The sequence below is a fragment of the Dermochelys coriacea genome, chromosome 18 (genome assembly GCF_009764565.3).
Source record: "Dermochelys coriacea isolate rDerCor1 chromosome 18, rDerCor1.pri.v4, whole genome shotgun sequence".
NCBI lineage: Eukaryota > Metazoa > Chordata > Testudines > Dermochelyidae > Dermochelys > Dermochelys coriacea.
Window position 1 is genome coordinate 12,734,718 of NC_050085.1, and position 15,453 is coordinate 12,750,170.

General features: G+C 40.0%; 1 protein-coding gene across 3 annotated transcripts in view; it reads left to right on the forward strand.

Moving 5' to 3' along the window:
* The window catches only part of CTNNBIP1 (catenin beta interacting protein 1), a 63,723-nt gene that overhangs the window by 12,096 nt on the left and 36,174 nt on the right, over positions 1-15,453 (forward strand). For all 3 annotated transcript variants that reach the window (XM_038377179.2, XM_043499826.1, XM_043499827.1), the window contains one exon: positions 15,072-15,167. The gene's annotated coding sequence lies outside the window, so the exon portion shown is untranslated. The remainder of the gene's footprint in view (positions 1-15,071; positions 15,168-15,453) is intronic.

A 15,453-nucleotide genomic window follows, 5' to 3' on the forward strand; every position in this document is an offset into this window, starting at 1 on the left:
AAAAGTGTTTAGTGTTAATACCTGAATAAATCAAACTTTCATGACAGTTGAGCATGGAGTCCCATATGGAGCACAATCTAGTTATTTTCTTTACTGATGTGAGTATATTCTCAGCATTTTACTGGCCTGTCTTTCTCCCAGTCTCCACTGACTGAAAGTTTGTAGGGGTTATTTCTTTACAGCCCATATGTTAATAGGTTTTTCTGCTTAGGGGAAAATTCTGTTGTCAAACGAATGAGTTCATTGAGATTATTTCACAGTTTAGTGCTAATATAACTAACTTTTCACATACAAGACTGTCAAGGAAGGAAATTGCATCCCTGCTTCCTGAGAAACAGGGAGCCCCTTGAGGGCAAGATTTCCTTCCCTGCAATCCCACCTTCTGTCAGAAACCCTTATATTGCATAAAATTACAAGTGAAAAACTACAGCTGGTAAAACATCTGCATCAAAACCAATATGTAATTAAGAGTTTGTGTTTTGAATTTGTGGATGGTAGAAGTCCTACTTGTGAAAAGGATGACAAGGAATCAAATCCCTTTCTTCTCCACCTCTTCCCTTCCCCCCACAAAATCCCTTTGAAAACTGGGCTAGTTCATTTAATGATCTAATAAACAAAATGGAAAGTCTGAGGCTGTTTCTGCTGCTTTTTTAACAGAAGCTTCAAAGAGAGTAAGAAGGCAGGAAAATTGCTTGCATAAACTAACTGGCATTAACAGAGACCAGTTTATAACATGCAGGAAGAATATTTCATATGGAGTACATTCTTGGTAAGATCCTTGGAGCAGGGAACTGTTTTACATAGAGCAAAGTATGATGATAGTGCTATCCAAATAACAAGGGGGTATAATTAGTCTATGCTGCAACTGGCTACAACACATTCCCCTGCAATATAAATGTGCTAGGCAAATCATTAAATTGTTACAGATTTTGGTTTTAAACAAAAACAACTGAAAAACACACTTTAACTTTAGTTGGCTTTAAAAGTATACATTGATTAAAACAAAAAGTAGTCCTTTCTGAAGGGATTTTAACCCTCATTCACTTCCTGGCCATGTATGGGAAGTAGCACAGGAAGCTTTGTGTATATTGTACATGTGCCCCAAACATACTGACTGGGCAGGACTGAATAAGTGATGCCTACATCATTACTCTGAAGCCGACTTTGTCACCCTTTGAGGCCAGAAAACTGTTAATTGTTTTTGTCCGTTGTTAAACCCCCAATTTCCACAGAGAGCCTTTGTTAGCATTTGAGACGCACACTAAAACATATATAGTATTGCTAATAATCAAAACAGGAAATTGATCACCTGTCTAATGGTTATCCAATTCTAATAACTAGCTGGCACCTTAAGAAATAACGATTATAGGTAAATAGGCCGGTTATCTCCTATAAAAGAGGTGTGTTGTACCTTAAACATAAACAGCTTTCTCAGTAAAAGTATATGTTCTAGAACAGGGGTTCTCAAATTTCATTGCATCGTGACCCCCTTCTGACAACAAAAAGTACTATGTGACCCCAGGAGCGGGGACCAAAGCTTGAGCCTACCCAAGCCCTGCCAGCTCGGGCGGGGCGGGGGGCAAAGCCCAAGCCCTGGGGTGCGGAAGCCCAAGTCCAAAGGCTTCAGCCGCAGGTGTGGGGCCTGTAAACTGAGCCCTGCCACCCATGGCTGAAGCCGTCTGACTTTGGCCTTGGACAGTGGGGCTCAGTCTTTGGCCCCAGGTGGTAGGGCTTGGGCTTCACCTTCAGCCCCAGGCCCCAGCAAGTCTAACACCAGCCCTGGCAACCCCCTTAAAAAGGGGTTGTGACCCACTTTGGGGTCCCGACCCACAGTTTGAGAACCCCTTTTCTAGAATTACTATTGTTACCCATCAACGTAAATTGCAGGGCAGCACAGGTCATATTTTTCCATTAAAAATATCTTCAATATGCTGAGCATCTGCAGAAAGATACTTGGGTGAGTAGCATAGAAATATCGATAAGTAAAAGGGTGCTTCAGTAAGTGATGTAGACTAGGAGATAAGTATTTCCAGTACATATTAATTATAGTGTCTCTAGTTAAATATAAGAATACCGTGCACTCAAAATGGGGAGAAGAAAGTTTGATTACCCTCCAAAGGCAGTTTAAGATTCCAAATACAGTTGTTATAGTTTTGGGGTTTTAGTCTCATTCTTGCAAATATTTTTACCATTACAAATTATTGCTGCTCTAATTGCCTACAGGAACTTATTGGTTTTCTGCCTGTTCTGTTTTTTCAGATTGTTCTGCAAGGGTTTGTCATTTGAACTGTTTTGTTTAGTGTAATTTGTTTTAGATTTTGTCTTCATTTTAATATAAACTAAAATACCATTTCAGCCACCAGTAAGACTGAGTCAGAACAATATGTAATCATTTTTAAATCTAAATAAAAATGTAATTGTGAATAATGTCCACTTGGCTTGAAATCTAGATCTGAACATACAAAATAATACTAGGCTAGTTTTCCACTAGTGCAGTCTTAAGTACTGACGATTTCTTCCTAGTTTCCTTTCTGGCCAGTAAAGAATAGCCCAATGGAGCTGGAAATCACCTACGCTTAGGCCATTCATACATATCTATTTCAAGTCCTGTAGCATACTTTGACACACGTGTGGTAGGCTTGTTTTGATTAAGCTCATTGTGAAAAAACTTACATTTTACTTCCTACTCAATAAGTGTGTAGAGTGGTCTAGCAGATTCTCAATTTGTCCATTGCCACAATGGGCCAATTCTTCATCACTAGGCTTACTGTGTGGAGTTAAAGTATTGACACCAGGTGAATGGTGGTTGCTATTGTCTGGTGCTCTGGCTTCTATGTAATAAATAGCAGCCTCATGCATATAGACTGGATTTTTCTGAAGAAAAGGTTCATAAGCCTTTAGGCATAAGCTCCTGGGTTGTTTTTTACTGCTTTGAGTCTAGAGTGTGAGAGAATTCAATCACAAAGATGACTAAGTCCATCATGAGTTATGTGACCACAGTTGTCAGTTTTGATCTCCGTATGAAAATTCTTCCTTTAGCACCTGAATCAGTTTCTGAAATATGTTCCCTAAGATGACTGCCAAATGATTAGTACCCCAAAATATATGTGTGGATACATCCAAATGAGCTTACAGTTGCCTGATGGGCATCAACAAGAACTTGAAGTAGGTGTCCTCTTTTCGGGACTTGAGTAATAAAGTTGTGAAAAAATTATTTCACGTTCAAGTCAAATTTTTAAAGATGGGGATCTTTGAGATCCTGAAAAGCCAGCACAAGGTTCTTTGATGGAGTGCACAACAACATGTGGAGTAACTTGTGGTTTGCAGTTTGAAACCTTTTTTCTCAAAGAGCAGTGGGAAATTATGGGGGTTGAAGTGGTTCACACAAGGAGATCTAGTTTTATCATTTTGTCATCTTTTTTTTTTTTTTTGAAGAATGAAACAGTAAGAAAACTGGATTTCAAGAGTTTACAAGAGTAAGGTAATTATGGACTTCAATATGTTAAGTCTGGTCCCTTGAGAAATAAAGAAAAGGGGCATCTTAACTGGTTACAACTAAAGTTCTGGGGTACTTTTCATTTTTTGTATATTCTGTATAGTTTCTGCTAGGTATCTGTCTTCCTATCCTACATCTTTGTACTGTTCCATATAAAACCATGAATCATCTAATATTCTTGCAAGAAGTTCTGTCATTTGGCAGAGATGAAGGTTCTTTCCAGCTTCTAACAAACAAGTACTAAACTATCATGAGAAATGAGTCCTAGCAACATCTTATTTTTCAGTCTTTCATAGAATCATAGAGATGTAGGGCTGGAAGGGACCTTGAGAATGCGTCATGCCTGCCTGCCCACCCTCCCCCACTCTCCCCACCCCTGTGCTGTGGCAGGGCCAAGTAAACCTAGACCATCTGACAGGTGTTTGTCTAATCCCATTTTTTAAAATCTCCAATGTTGGGGATTTCTCCATCTCCCTTGGAAGCCTGTTGCAGAGTTTAACTACCCTTATAGTTAAATTTTTTCCTAATATCTAACCTAAATCTTCTGTGCGGCAGATTACGCCCCTTTCTTGTCCTACATGGACATGGAGAGCAATTGATCACTGTTCTCTTTAGAACAGCCCTTAACATATTTGAAGACTGAGCAGGGATCTGATAAGTTGTCTTTTCTCAAGATTAAACATGCCCAGTTTTTTAACCTTTCCTCAGAGATCAGGTTTTCTAAATCTTTTATCATTTTTGTTGCTCTCCTGTGGACTCGCTCCAATTTGTCCATGTTTCCTAAAGTGTGGCTCCCAGAATTGGACACAGTACTCCAGCTGAGGTCTAACTAGTGCTGAGTAGAGTGGGACAATCAGCTTGTGTCTTACATATGACAGTCCTGTTAACACACTCGAGAATATTAGCTTTCTGAGGTACTAGTTTTATAGACTTCTTTATTTTTAAATTAGTATGTCTTGGTTTGTTTCATTTTGAGTTAATATGATGATAATATATGTTAACTTGGACATTAGTTGAAAAATGTAAATCTACTTTAATGCTTGTACAAAATGCTTGTACTTTAATTCACTCCCAGAATACATGCCTTTAAGTGCCTAATTCTTTTTGTTGTTTTCATCATACCTTTAGAGATCCTACCAAGACTTGGCTAGTGTGTAGTAAAAAAGAATTAATAATTTGCTTTCTTACAGTGCAGAAATGTTTATATACATATTGACAGAAAATGTATATAATCCTAAATACAGGTAAATGCATAATATTTTTGCAACCACTGTCCCCCCTTCCATCCTATTGTTTGCTGTCACTTCCTTCATCTTTTCTAAAATTTAAATGCTTGTACGTTTTTCAAGGTGGGTACTATCTCTCTTTTCTAATCTGACTGTAAAGCCGCTCATTCACTTTAGATGATGTAAAAAGAATTATAATATTAAGTGGAGTTATATAACAGGTATATCTTATTTACTCACTAAAGCTTTAAATGCTGTGGTCATGGAGGGCAGGCCTACGCTAGAAGGGCTACGCTGGTGCAGCTGCAGCACGTCTGGTGAAGACATTTTGGGCCGACAGGAGAGCGCTCTCCCATCAGCATAATAACTTCACCTCCACGAGAGGTGGAAGCTACGTCTGCGAGAGAATGCTCTCCCTCTGACACTTAGCACCAGTGTGGATGGTGTTTAAGTCACTCAGAGAGGTGTCTTTTTCTAATGTAAGTTAGATTGATTTAAGTGGTAGTGTAGATCTGCTCTGAGACTTGTGAATCTCATGTAACTGCCCATTCTTTTGTGTACTCTGATTCCTATACTTTTATCTTAGGAACTTGTTTTTCCCCCTTTCTTAAGGGATTGAGGATATTTACAAAGTGATCCACAGAAAGGACTCCCATAGAATGTTCTTTTGTTGCTTAATGTATAATAACTTTTACAGATGTAACTTTTTTTCCAGTGTGCTACTGGTCATTAAGATGAGCAGCTTTCCATTATTGTATTTTTAGACAATTTCCTATTTTGAAAGTTTGTAGCTTTGTTATAAATATGTGGTTGAGTGTATGGCAGAAGACACTAGCTGTTGAAATGGCCGATATAATATTCCTTTATCAGCTGTTAAAGGTCATCTTGACTACAGAAATGTCTTCTATTTTATATTATTTCTTCAGAATTGCATTGGTTTGATGACTCTAGGATTCTATAGTCTCTCTTACAAGTTTTTCAGTTATGTTTTTGGTCATCTTTTAAGAGGTAAATGTGGTTTAGGTCTGGTGTACATTATAGACCTATGTCCGTATAACTGCATTTCTCAGGGATGTGAAAAATCCACACCCCGGGTGACATAATTATTCCGACCGAATCATAGGATATCAGGGTTGGAAGGAATCTCGGGAGGTCATCTAGTCCAACCCCCTTCTCAGGAGTCATCTAGTCCAACCCCCTGCTCAAAGCAGGACCAATCCCCCCCCTTTTTTTTTTTTGCTCCAGATCCCTAAATGGCCCCATCAAGGATTGAACTCTCAACCCTGGGTTTAGCAGGCCGATGCTCAAACCAGTGAACTCTCTCTCCCTTGTGTAGACAGCACTATGTTTACAGGTTTCAGAGTAGCAGCTGTGTTAGTCTGTATTTGCAAAAAGAAAAGGAGTACTTGTGGCACCTTAGAGACTACAAATTTATTTGAGCATAAGCTTTCGTGAGCTACATAAGCTTATGCTCAAATAAATTTGTTAGTCTCTAAGCTGCCACAAGTACTCCTTTTCTTTTATGTTTATAGGAGAGCTTCTCCGATAGATTTAGCTACCACTAATTGGGGAAGTAGATTAACTAATCTGACGGGAGAGCTCTCACCCGTGCACACAGAGCGTCTTCATTAAAATGCTACAGCAGTGCAGATGCGACGATGCAGCATTTTAAGTATATATTTGCCCTTTATCGTGAATATTTTGTTTTGAATATGTGTGAAAATAAGCTTTTGCTAAAGGATTTTTTCTAGTTTTAAAAAACATTTTAAATTAGGGACGTTATCAAACTAGTAGAGAGATTTGAATATCATTTCAGATATATAATGTTGTAACTTTAAGGCACAACAAGGCTGAGTACTTTTTCTGGAATTAAAAGTTGCCTTTTAAGAAAAAAAAAAAGAAAAAAAAATTATCTAAAAATATATGCTGTCTCATTTACCTTTGAGGCATACGAGATACTCTACTTCATATGTTGCTAGTGTGATATTCCAAAAATCTAATCCAAAACATGGTTTATGTATGCTTAAATCTCAAGAGATAGGAAGTAGTTGTGTAAGAATAATCGTTATGTAGCTAGAATAGCTTCTCAAAGTTCATGTTAGACCTGATATTCAGAAGTACGTACTCACCTGGTTTCAGAGTAGCAGCCATGTTAGTCTGTATTCGCAAAAAGAAAAGGAGTACTTGTGGCACCTTAGAGACTAACAAATTTATTTGAGCATAAGCTTTCGTGAGCTACAGCTCACTTCATCGGATGCAACTCACCTGGGTTGTTCTTGCAACTTACTTCATTAATATTTTCAAAGTGCTTTGAGATCTTCTCATGAAAGGAGCTATAGAAGTGTAATATATATAACCAGGAAGGAAAAACCAGTTTGGTTTTATAAATTCTCATGTTTGGGTGGCTGCGGGTGTGTGTTTGTTTTTCCCCAGGGGGAGGACCGTAACTGCTTTGTCTGAATTCTGAATTGGATGGGACACTCAGGGACCTCTGAACCTATATTGAGAGTTCTACATGAAGTGTAACTAAAATCTAACATCAGGAGTTCTCAGACTTCAAGACATACTTGAAGATAGCTCTTTGCTCAGAAAATGAGACAAAAAAGGCATTATGGAGTTCAGCTTTTACCGTGCACTTATAAATAGATAACTATTATGGGTTCTGGATTGTTGTATCCTTCAGGAAATGGGAATTAATGCAGCCTCCAGCTCCAGACTGAAGGTTGGATTGAATTAGAGGAAAATTTTGTAGCAAGATTTTGTAGATTCTGATTCCTGACTTCAGGTTTCAGAACTCCAGCTGTTAACTGGAAAATCTCATTGTAAATCAACAAGGCTTTAAAGGTGCAGCATCCCTTACACTTATGACTTGAGCAGTGTGACAATGATGTAACCAAATGAAGTGCTCCGTGGTGTAGTTACTGAAGCCAATGGCTTAACCTTGGATAACATCACAGAGCTACAGGTTTCAGAGTAGCAGCCGTGTTAGTCTGTATTGGCAAAAAAGAAAAGGAGTACTTGTGGCACCTTAGAGACTAACAAATTTATTTGAGCATAAGCTTTTGTGAGCTACCGCTCACTTCATCAGAGGATGAAGAGAGCTGTAGCTCACGAAAGCTTATGCTCAAATAAATTTGTTAGTCTCTAAGGTGCCACAAGTACTCCTTTTCTTTTTATAGTGATATAGATATAGATATAAAGATAAGTTACCATACAAAGTGTGAGAGGCTAATTAGTTAAGATGAGCTATTATCAGCAGGAGAAAAAAACTTTTGTAGTGATAATCAAGATGGCCCATTTAGACAGTTGACAAGGAGGTGTGAGGATACTTAACTTAAGGAAATAGATTCAATATGTGTAATGACCCAGCCACTCCCAGTCTCTATTCAAACCCAAGCTAATTGCATCTAGTTTGCATATTAATTCAAGCTCCGCAGTTTCTCATTGGAGTCTGGTTTTGAAGCTTTTCTGTTGCAAAATTGCCACCCTTAAATCTTTTACTGAGTGGCCAGAGAGGTTGAAGTGTTCTCCTGTCGGTTTTTGAATGTTGTTATTCCTGATGTCAGATTTGTGTCCATTTATTCTTTTGCATAGAGACAGTCCGCTTTGGCCAATGTACATGGCAGAGGGGCATTGCTGGAACATGATGGCATATATCACATTGGTAGACGTGCAGGTGAACGAGCCCCTGATGGCGTGGCTAATGTGATTAGGTCCTATGATGGCGTCACTTGAATAAATACATGGACAAGAGTTGGCATCGGGCTTTGTTGCAAGGATAGGTTCCTGGGTTAGTGTTTTTGTTGTGTGGTTGCTGGTGAGTAATTGCTTCAGGTTGGGGGGCTGTCTATAAGCGAGGACTGGTCTGTCTCCCAAGATCCGTGAGAGTGATGGGTCGTCCTTCAGGATAGGTTGTAGATCCTTGATTATGCGCTGGAGAGGTTTTAGTTGGGGGCTGAAGGTGATGGCTAGTGGCGCTCTGTTATTTTCTTTGTTGGGCCTGTCCTGTAGTGGGTGACTTCTGGGTACTCTTCTGGCTCTGTCAATCTGTTTGACATGCTATGGAGAACAATTGCTCCCCCACCTTTTGCTCCTATTTTAGCCCCCAAAACCAGTGTGGCGTAACTGTCATGCAACTCCAGCAGAAAAGGTTCTGTGGGGTTGCTAAGAGGGAGAGCATATTGTGGAGCCAGTATTTGCTGCTTTCCATGGCTCCTTTTTGGCCTCTCTTCTATTTGGAAGTGAACACGTGACTGTAATGTTTAATTTCTTCCTTGTACTACCAGGATAGGGTCTCCTTTTTTTATTAGCTGTTTCTACACTACCAAATTCTGAAAATCTTGTATTTTCACTATTGTAGATCTGCTGGTGATAGCAACCATGGGATCACTAGTGTAGATTGTAAAGAGATCTTTACCATTGCAGACGGGGGTTTCTTTACATGGTAGTTAACAATGCCTAATTCCATTCTACATTAGCATCTCGGTGATGCTGCTTAATTTTCCACCTAATGCATCTGATGAAGTGAGCTGTAGCTCATGAAAGCTTATGCTCAGATAAATTTGTTAGTCTCTAAGGTGCCACAAGTACTCCTTTTCTTTTTGCGAATATAGACTAACACGGCTGCTACTCTGAAACCTGTAATAAGGATAGTAACTCTTTACTGTTTAGGTGCATCCTCTATAGCCAAGACTGCAGTTCGATCCTGCTCACTCCCACCTCAAATTTACAGGCTGCTAGACAGGATCCAGTAGCTTTACTCTATCACTTTCTTCCCCTCTTTGGGTGGTTGAGGAAGGTACTTTTTTCTTTCTCTTGGGACGGAGACAGCACATGCACATAGATTGGTTTGGTATGGAGACAGTGGGGATCAGAACTTGGATGGCAAACCTCCTCTGCTCTGCCCAGTGCACATGTTGGGCCTTGCAGGGCAGAAAGCGTTCCTGTGATCCTCACTCTGCCTCATATATTCACTCTGTACATCAGGCAGAATGAGGAATGTAGTACTGAAGTGCAGGGCAATTATGCATTTGTCCACTGGCCAACTTTATTTGCCATTTGGGAGAGGGTGAGAACATTTTCAAGCCTGAAACTGTTGCTTTGGCAAAACTGTGCAGGCGGCCTTAGATGTAGCCTTCAGATCTTCCTCGTTTATTATTCTGTTTTATGCATCATATTAAAAATAAATGAGAAGTAACTGTCACTCCCTGCGAGTGCCAAACGTGCTTTATGCTGTCCAGAAGAAATTAGATGCACAGCTTTGTGAAAGTGTTCACTGTGTTTCAGACTAAAATTGCTATTGAAATAATTGGACTTAGTTCCCTTCTTGTAAGAGGTACTGGCTGATGGCATTGGAGAATGAAGACCTTTGTTTAGCCACAGAGTAGATACAACACGGGCATTGGAAATGAAAGTTTTTCCATTTGCCTTGGGAGTCTCTCACCCTGACCTAGAGAGAACACCTCCAGGTGTGACAAGGCAGTTCATTCTTGATGGCCCATCCAGTTCTTGGCACCTCAGCTGTGACGGCTACTGAGGATTTCAGTGGCGGTCATTTCTGGGATGTGGACACTTGATCACTAGGAACTGGATTGAGACTCCAATCTAACTTCACATAGGCCAGCAAACATGTCAGGTCCTCGCTGTGATTTCATGTAACTCTGGATTCAGTTCTAATCTAGACGTCAAAGGCTCTATCTAGGCTTGGAAGGTTTAGATTTTTATCTTTGTGAAATTAACTGAAAAAGACAATATTCAATTATCTTGTACATTTTTATATTTATTTCACTAGCAGGGAGAAATATTTTGTGTTGATATCATTTTAATAAATAGTCAAGAACAATAACTGATTCAGAAGTATAGATTTGATTTTGTGTACAGAAAACAGTCCCCGCTTATTAACCTTTCCACCCCCAAAATAGTTTAGAATGTTTTCTTTTTTTTCTTTCCTTTTGGGGTGAAGGGGGATATGGGCAATTACCCCCACTGATTAGATTTTAATTCTTCCAAATCTATCTTTATCCCATTCAATCCTTTGAGCTGCCTAGTCCCCAGTTAAGTTTGATTAGACATCAGGACTCCTGTGGTACAATATACGGCACAGTCCATGTTTATCTGTCTGCATGTCTTCCTAAGAGATGTTAGAAACCCTGCTTAAAATATTAGCTTTACAGAGTACTGTTTTTTTTGTATGGTATGAAAATATCTGGCAAAAATAAGAAAAGCAAACTAAGCTACTGTGTTTAACCAATAAATATTCGGGTCCAAAAGTGCAGTGACCAAAGTTTAATTATAATTAGTGGGGTGTGAACTTATTGTTGGTGTAAAAAGAAAAGGAGTACTTGTGGCACCTTAGAGACTAACAAATTTATTAGAGCATAAGCTTTCGTGAGCTACAGCTCACTTCATCGGATGCATTTGGTGGAAAAAATGGTTTTTTCCATCTTTGCCACAAGTACTCCTTTTCTTTTTGCGAATACAGACTAACACGGCTGCTACTCTGAAACCTGTTATTGTTGGTGTGTATTCTTTTTGATGCTGATAAAGTATCAGCACTGCTATTAAACTCCCAAGATGCTGCAACTTGGTGCATAATAACACAGCATGACTCCTGATTTCAGTTTGCAGTTTTTTCTCTGGTGTCACAATTCAGTGATATTGCTAATTTTTTCTCATTTAAAATGTGTTTCCCCTTTCAACCAGTTAAATGTGTTTTCCCCTTTTAACCAGTGTGATTTTGTTGTTCAGCTGAAAACTTCATTTGATCTAGCTTTATTTACTGGGAAGTATTGTGATCCAGTTAATAGGGTGTGAGGGAGACAATTGGTACTATTTCCAGTTCTGCTGTGGACTTGTGCTGTGACCTCTGGTGCATCATTTTGCTGTACTTTTGTTTTACTAATTGTAAAACAAATTGCTCACCTGTGTGAAACACTCTTGAGATTTATGGGTGTAAAGCACTTTATGAAAGTGGCATTATTTGGTAGAGAACGACAGTAAAGGAATGGGATGAATTTCAGATGCCTGGAAAATGTTGGCATGGAAAGAGTTTCCATTCTGTCATCTGGTCCTGCTAACCAACCTGAACTCTGCATTGTGGAATCTGTCAGACATGAAGTGTAAAATAAAAGGCCTAGCATAACCTTAACTGTCAAGTCTTTTTGGAAACATATGAGTAAGCTTGGGGGTAGAGGAATTTTGAGTGTAAACCAGAAAAATGGCTGTATGCTCTTCCACATTCTATTGGCAACAAAATTCAATGCATTTGGTTACTCTTATCCACACCTGCAGTAGCATAAAGTAAGAATGAGGCTTTGGATAGATCTTTCAGCCAAAGAGAAATTAGAAGCTTGCCTTAAAAGTGATGTTGACTGGCAAGAGAAGCTCTGAACAGCTGTTTTCAGTACCTGTGAAATTGCAGAGATGCTTCTGTGGAGGGGGATGAACCTAGACGAACCCCCACAGTATTTAATCTGTTAACTGAAGCAGTTGTCATGTGATAATAGACCTACCCCTAGGGTCAAGTAATTAGAATGGACTTGGAGCAGAATGCACAGCCTTCTGACCTTTCCCAGTCTGCATGTCGTCTGACCCACAACTCCCACAAAAAATGTAAAATAGCATAGTTCTGAGCTAGTATTCTTAATTGAACCAGATAATTACCCAACCTCAAGAATGCCCCAGGGATGGATCATTGTGGAGCAGATCGATCTACTGGGACATTTAAGATGGTGAGCAAAGCTATGTGCCCTGATGGTAGCTCAGCTGTTCCTCAGCTGTTTTGCTAAGCGTGTTCTCTCATATTTTGGACCTCAGTTGTCATCTTCCCTCCCACCCCCAAAATATCCTGTTGCAGAATAATTTTAGATCATATTTCTTAGGGTCCATTAAAGATGAACACTCGGGATTCTTAGTTTTAAAAAAATGTGAGCGGCAGCATTGTCCAGTGGTTAGAGCAGGGACTTAGGGTATCTGGATTCTATTTGTGGCTCTACCATGAGTTGCTATGTGATCTTGGACTAGTCAGTGGACCTCTTGGGACTTAGTGTCTCCACCCTACCTCTTAAGGACAGTGAAATCCCAGTTTATCTATTCCAGTTACCCTGTGCCCTTTGTAGCAAAAGTGATTATTTATAAAGTACTTACCCCCCTCTCTAGCTCAGTGGTTCTCAATCTGTGGGTCAGGACCCCATTTTAATGGGGTCACCAGGGTTGGCATTAGACTTGCTAGGGACCTACGCCTGAATCCCGCCGCCTCGGGCCAAAGCTGAAGCCTGAGCCCCACTGTCTGGGGCTGAAGCTCAAGGGCTTCAGCCCTGGGCAGCAGGGCTCAGGCTTCAGCTTCAATCCTGCATGGAGGCTACAGGCCCCCTACTTGAGGCTGAAGCCCTTGGGCTTAAACTTCGGTCTGTCCCCCTCCTCCCCGCCCACCTGGTGCAGCTTGGGTTTCGGCTTCGGCCCCTCTGCTCCCCCGCCCGGGGTGGTGGGGTTGGCAGGCTCAGCCTTTTGTCCCCTCTCCTGGGATCATGTAGTAATTTTTGTTGTCGGAAGGGGTTCAGGGTGCAATGAAGTTTGAAAACCCCTGTGGGGAGTGTCAAAGTGAAACTAACTAGGATTGCATCATTTGCACAGTGCTGCTGCTTCCGAGTACACTTGTTCTGAAAGTTGGTCTCCATGGTTAAACTCTTCTGACTAGCTGTGCTGTAATTTTTATCCAGACTAAATTTCAATCTGCAGTTGAGTTCAGGTGGGATTTGTAGTTTGTGAGATATAACATGTTATGTCTTTTCTCTGAGTTACTTGATAATGGATTATTTGATAAATTGCCATTACTTATAACTTTTTGGAAGGGTCTGGCATTTTAATAAGTGTGAGAGTGTTATTGTTGGCTGTTAATAGAAATTAGTGCCCTTCAGAAGTGGTTAGTTCCTGTGCTTTCATCTTTTTTTGAAGGAAGCAATTCCCACAGTTCCATGTGTATGTAATGGTGGAGGGTGGGATGCCTTTGAAGTCTATAAAAATGAAAAGAGCAATTAGTTACTGTAAATGGTTCTGTTGTCAGTGCTGTAGGTGATTGGTCATTGGGCTGTATTGCATTTTAGGGGGTTAGAAAAGTGGGAACTAATTAGTGAAGGAGGAAGGTAAGGCTTAAATAGTCCTTTCATAACAGACTTTCTCTCTCTCTCTTCTGGAGAGGTGCAATGAATGTCTTTTAAAGCAGTTGGTATAGCTCCTCCACTCTCGGCCCTTCCTAGTAGGGGTCATTGTAGAGTGCTGTGGGTGAAGCTTGCAGGTATTGCAGCCCAGGTCTCTCTTGGACAAAGTTGGTGTAATGGTTCAGGAGATCTCGGGCATTCCAGACTTGACCCTCTCCCAGCATGGAATGGTGCAGGGCACTGACTGGGAGAAACTCTGAGCTACTGCAATTTTGCCTTCACCTCCTGATTGAAAATAACAAGAACCCCGGTCTCCATGCTGGAGGTTTCATTTAGGTGGGTAGTGCAGGTTTGTACAAATTGGCTCTTCTCATCAGAGGGTTTTAATTAAAACCTGACCCTTTATATGGTAATGGTGATTGACATGCTTCAAGTTGTGGAGCTGTTGTGAGCAGAAACTATTCACACTGTTTTGCCATATTATGTGAAAGGTTTGATGACCAGTAATCTCACTTGAGCTAGCCCTGATGTGTTTGACCTCTGGTGACCAGCGATTGTCGCTTAGGGAACCTACTCAACCTCTAGTTCCAAATGGTAATTATAAAATAGGTTTAGAAATACCCACATCTTGATCAGTCAAAAAATGTAATCCGTATGTGACTAGCCAATGTTTAAAGTTTCTTTTTGAAACATTAATTATGCTGCAAAAGAAGCAAGGGTTTTTAATTAATCATTTAAGTGCTATATTCAAATGCCATATGCATAATTGAAAACATAAATTTTGGCCATAAGCACTATATTTTTCTACCCCACCTTGAATTTTTAAGTGATGAATCATGCTTGTTTTTACCCAGAGGAGGTTACACCTGGTTATTCTGCTGCACTGTTACTGGCTTGTTCAAAGAGACAGGTGTTACGTTGAAACCTCCTCCAGCTCCCGAAGAAAGCAAGACTTGAGTGTATTCTGATCACCAATAATGCAGAATTCCACCCAGGAATGTAGTTAGTGATACATTTTTATCCTTAATCGCTTACTGAAATAAGTATTTTAGGAGTATTATACAGTTTTCTGCTTCGCGTAGCTTGTTTTCAGTTTTACAAATGTTGGCTAGATGCAATGGTGTAAGACTCTGAAAAAAATTTTAATTGTCTTTGTTTTCAGTTTATGTATTTCTCTTTATTTTATCTTCACAGGGTACTTTCATCTCACTTTTTTCCAGTTGTGATCATTAACCAGGACTGAGCGCTTGGGTTATCTAATCCTGTGTGGTTTGTTTTTTTTAGAAGCAGGTAAGTTGTATTTGTGTTGTATGTAATATCCTTACATCTTTAAAAAGGGAACCTGGGGGCGGGGAGGTGGAATTTCATCATGTTGAACTCTATTGACTCCCACATGTTTCATGAGTAAATTTGGGATCTTTAGACCCACAGCACAGCCCTCTGCCTGTCTGCCACTTGAGCTAACAGAATAACTGGTGGTAGTAAAAAGCTGTTATTCACTTTAGACCAGCCACTAGAATAAGATGAGACACAGCTGGCCAGTTGGATTCACAACTTATTTATTAGAAAGCAAAGG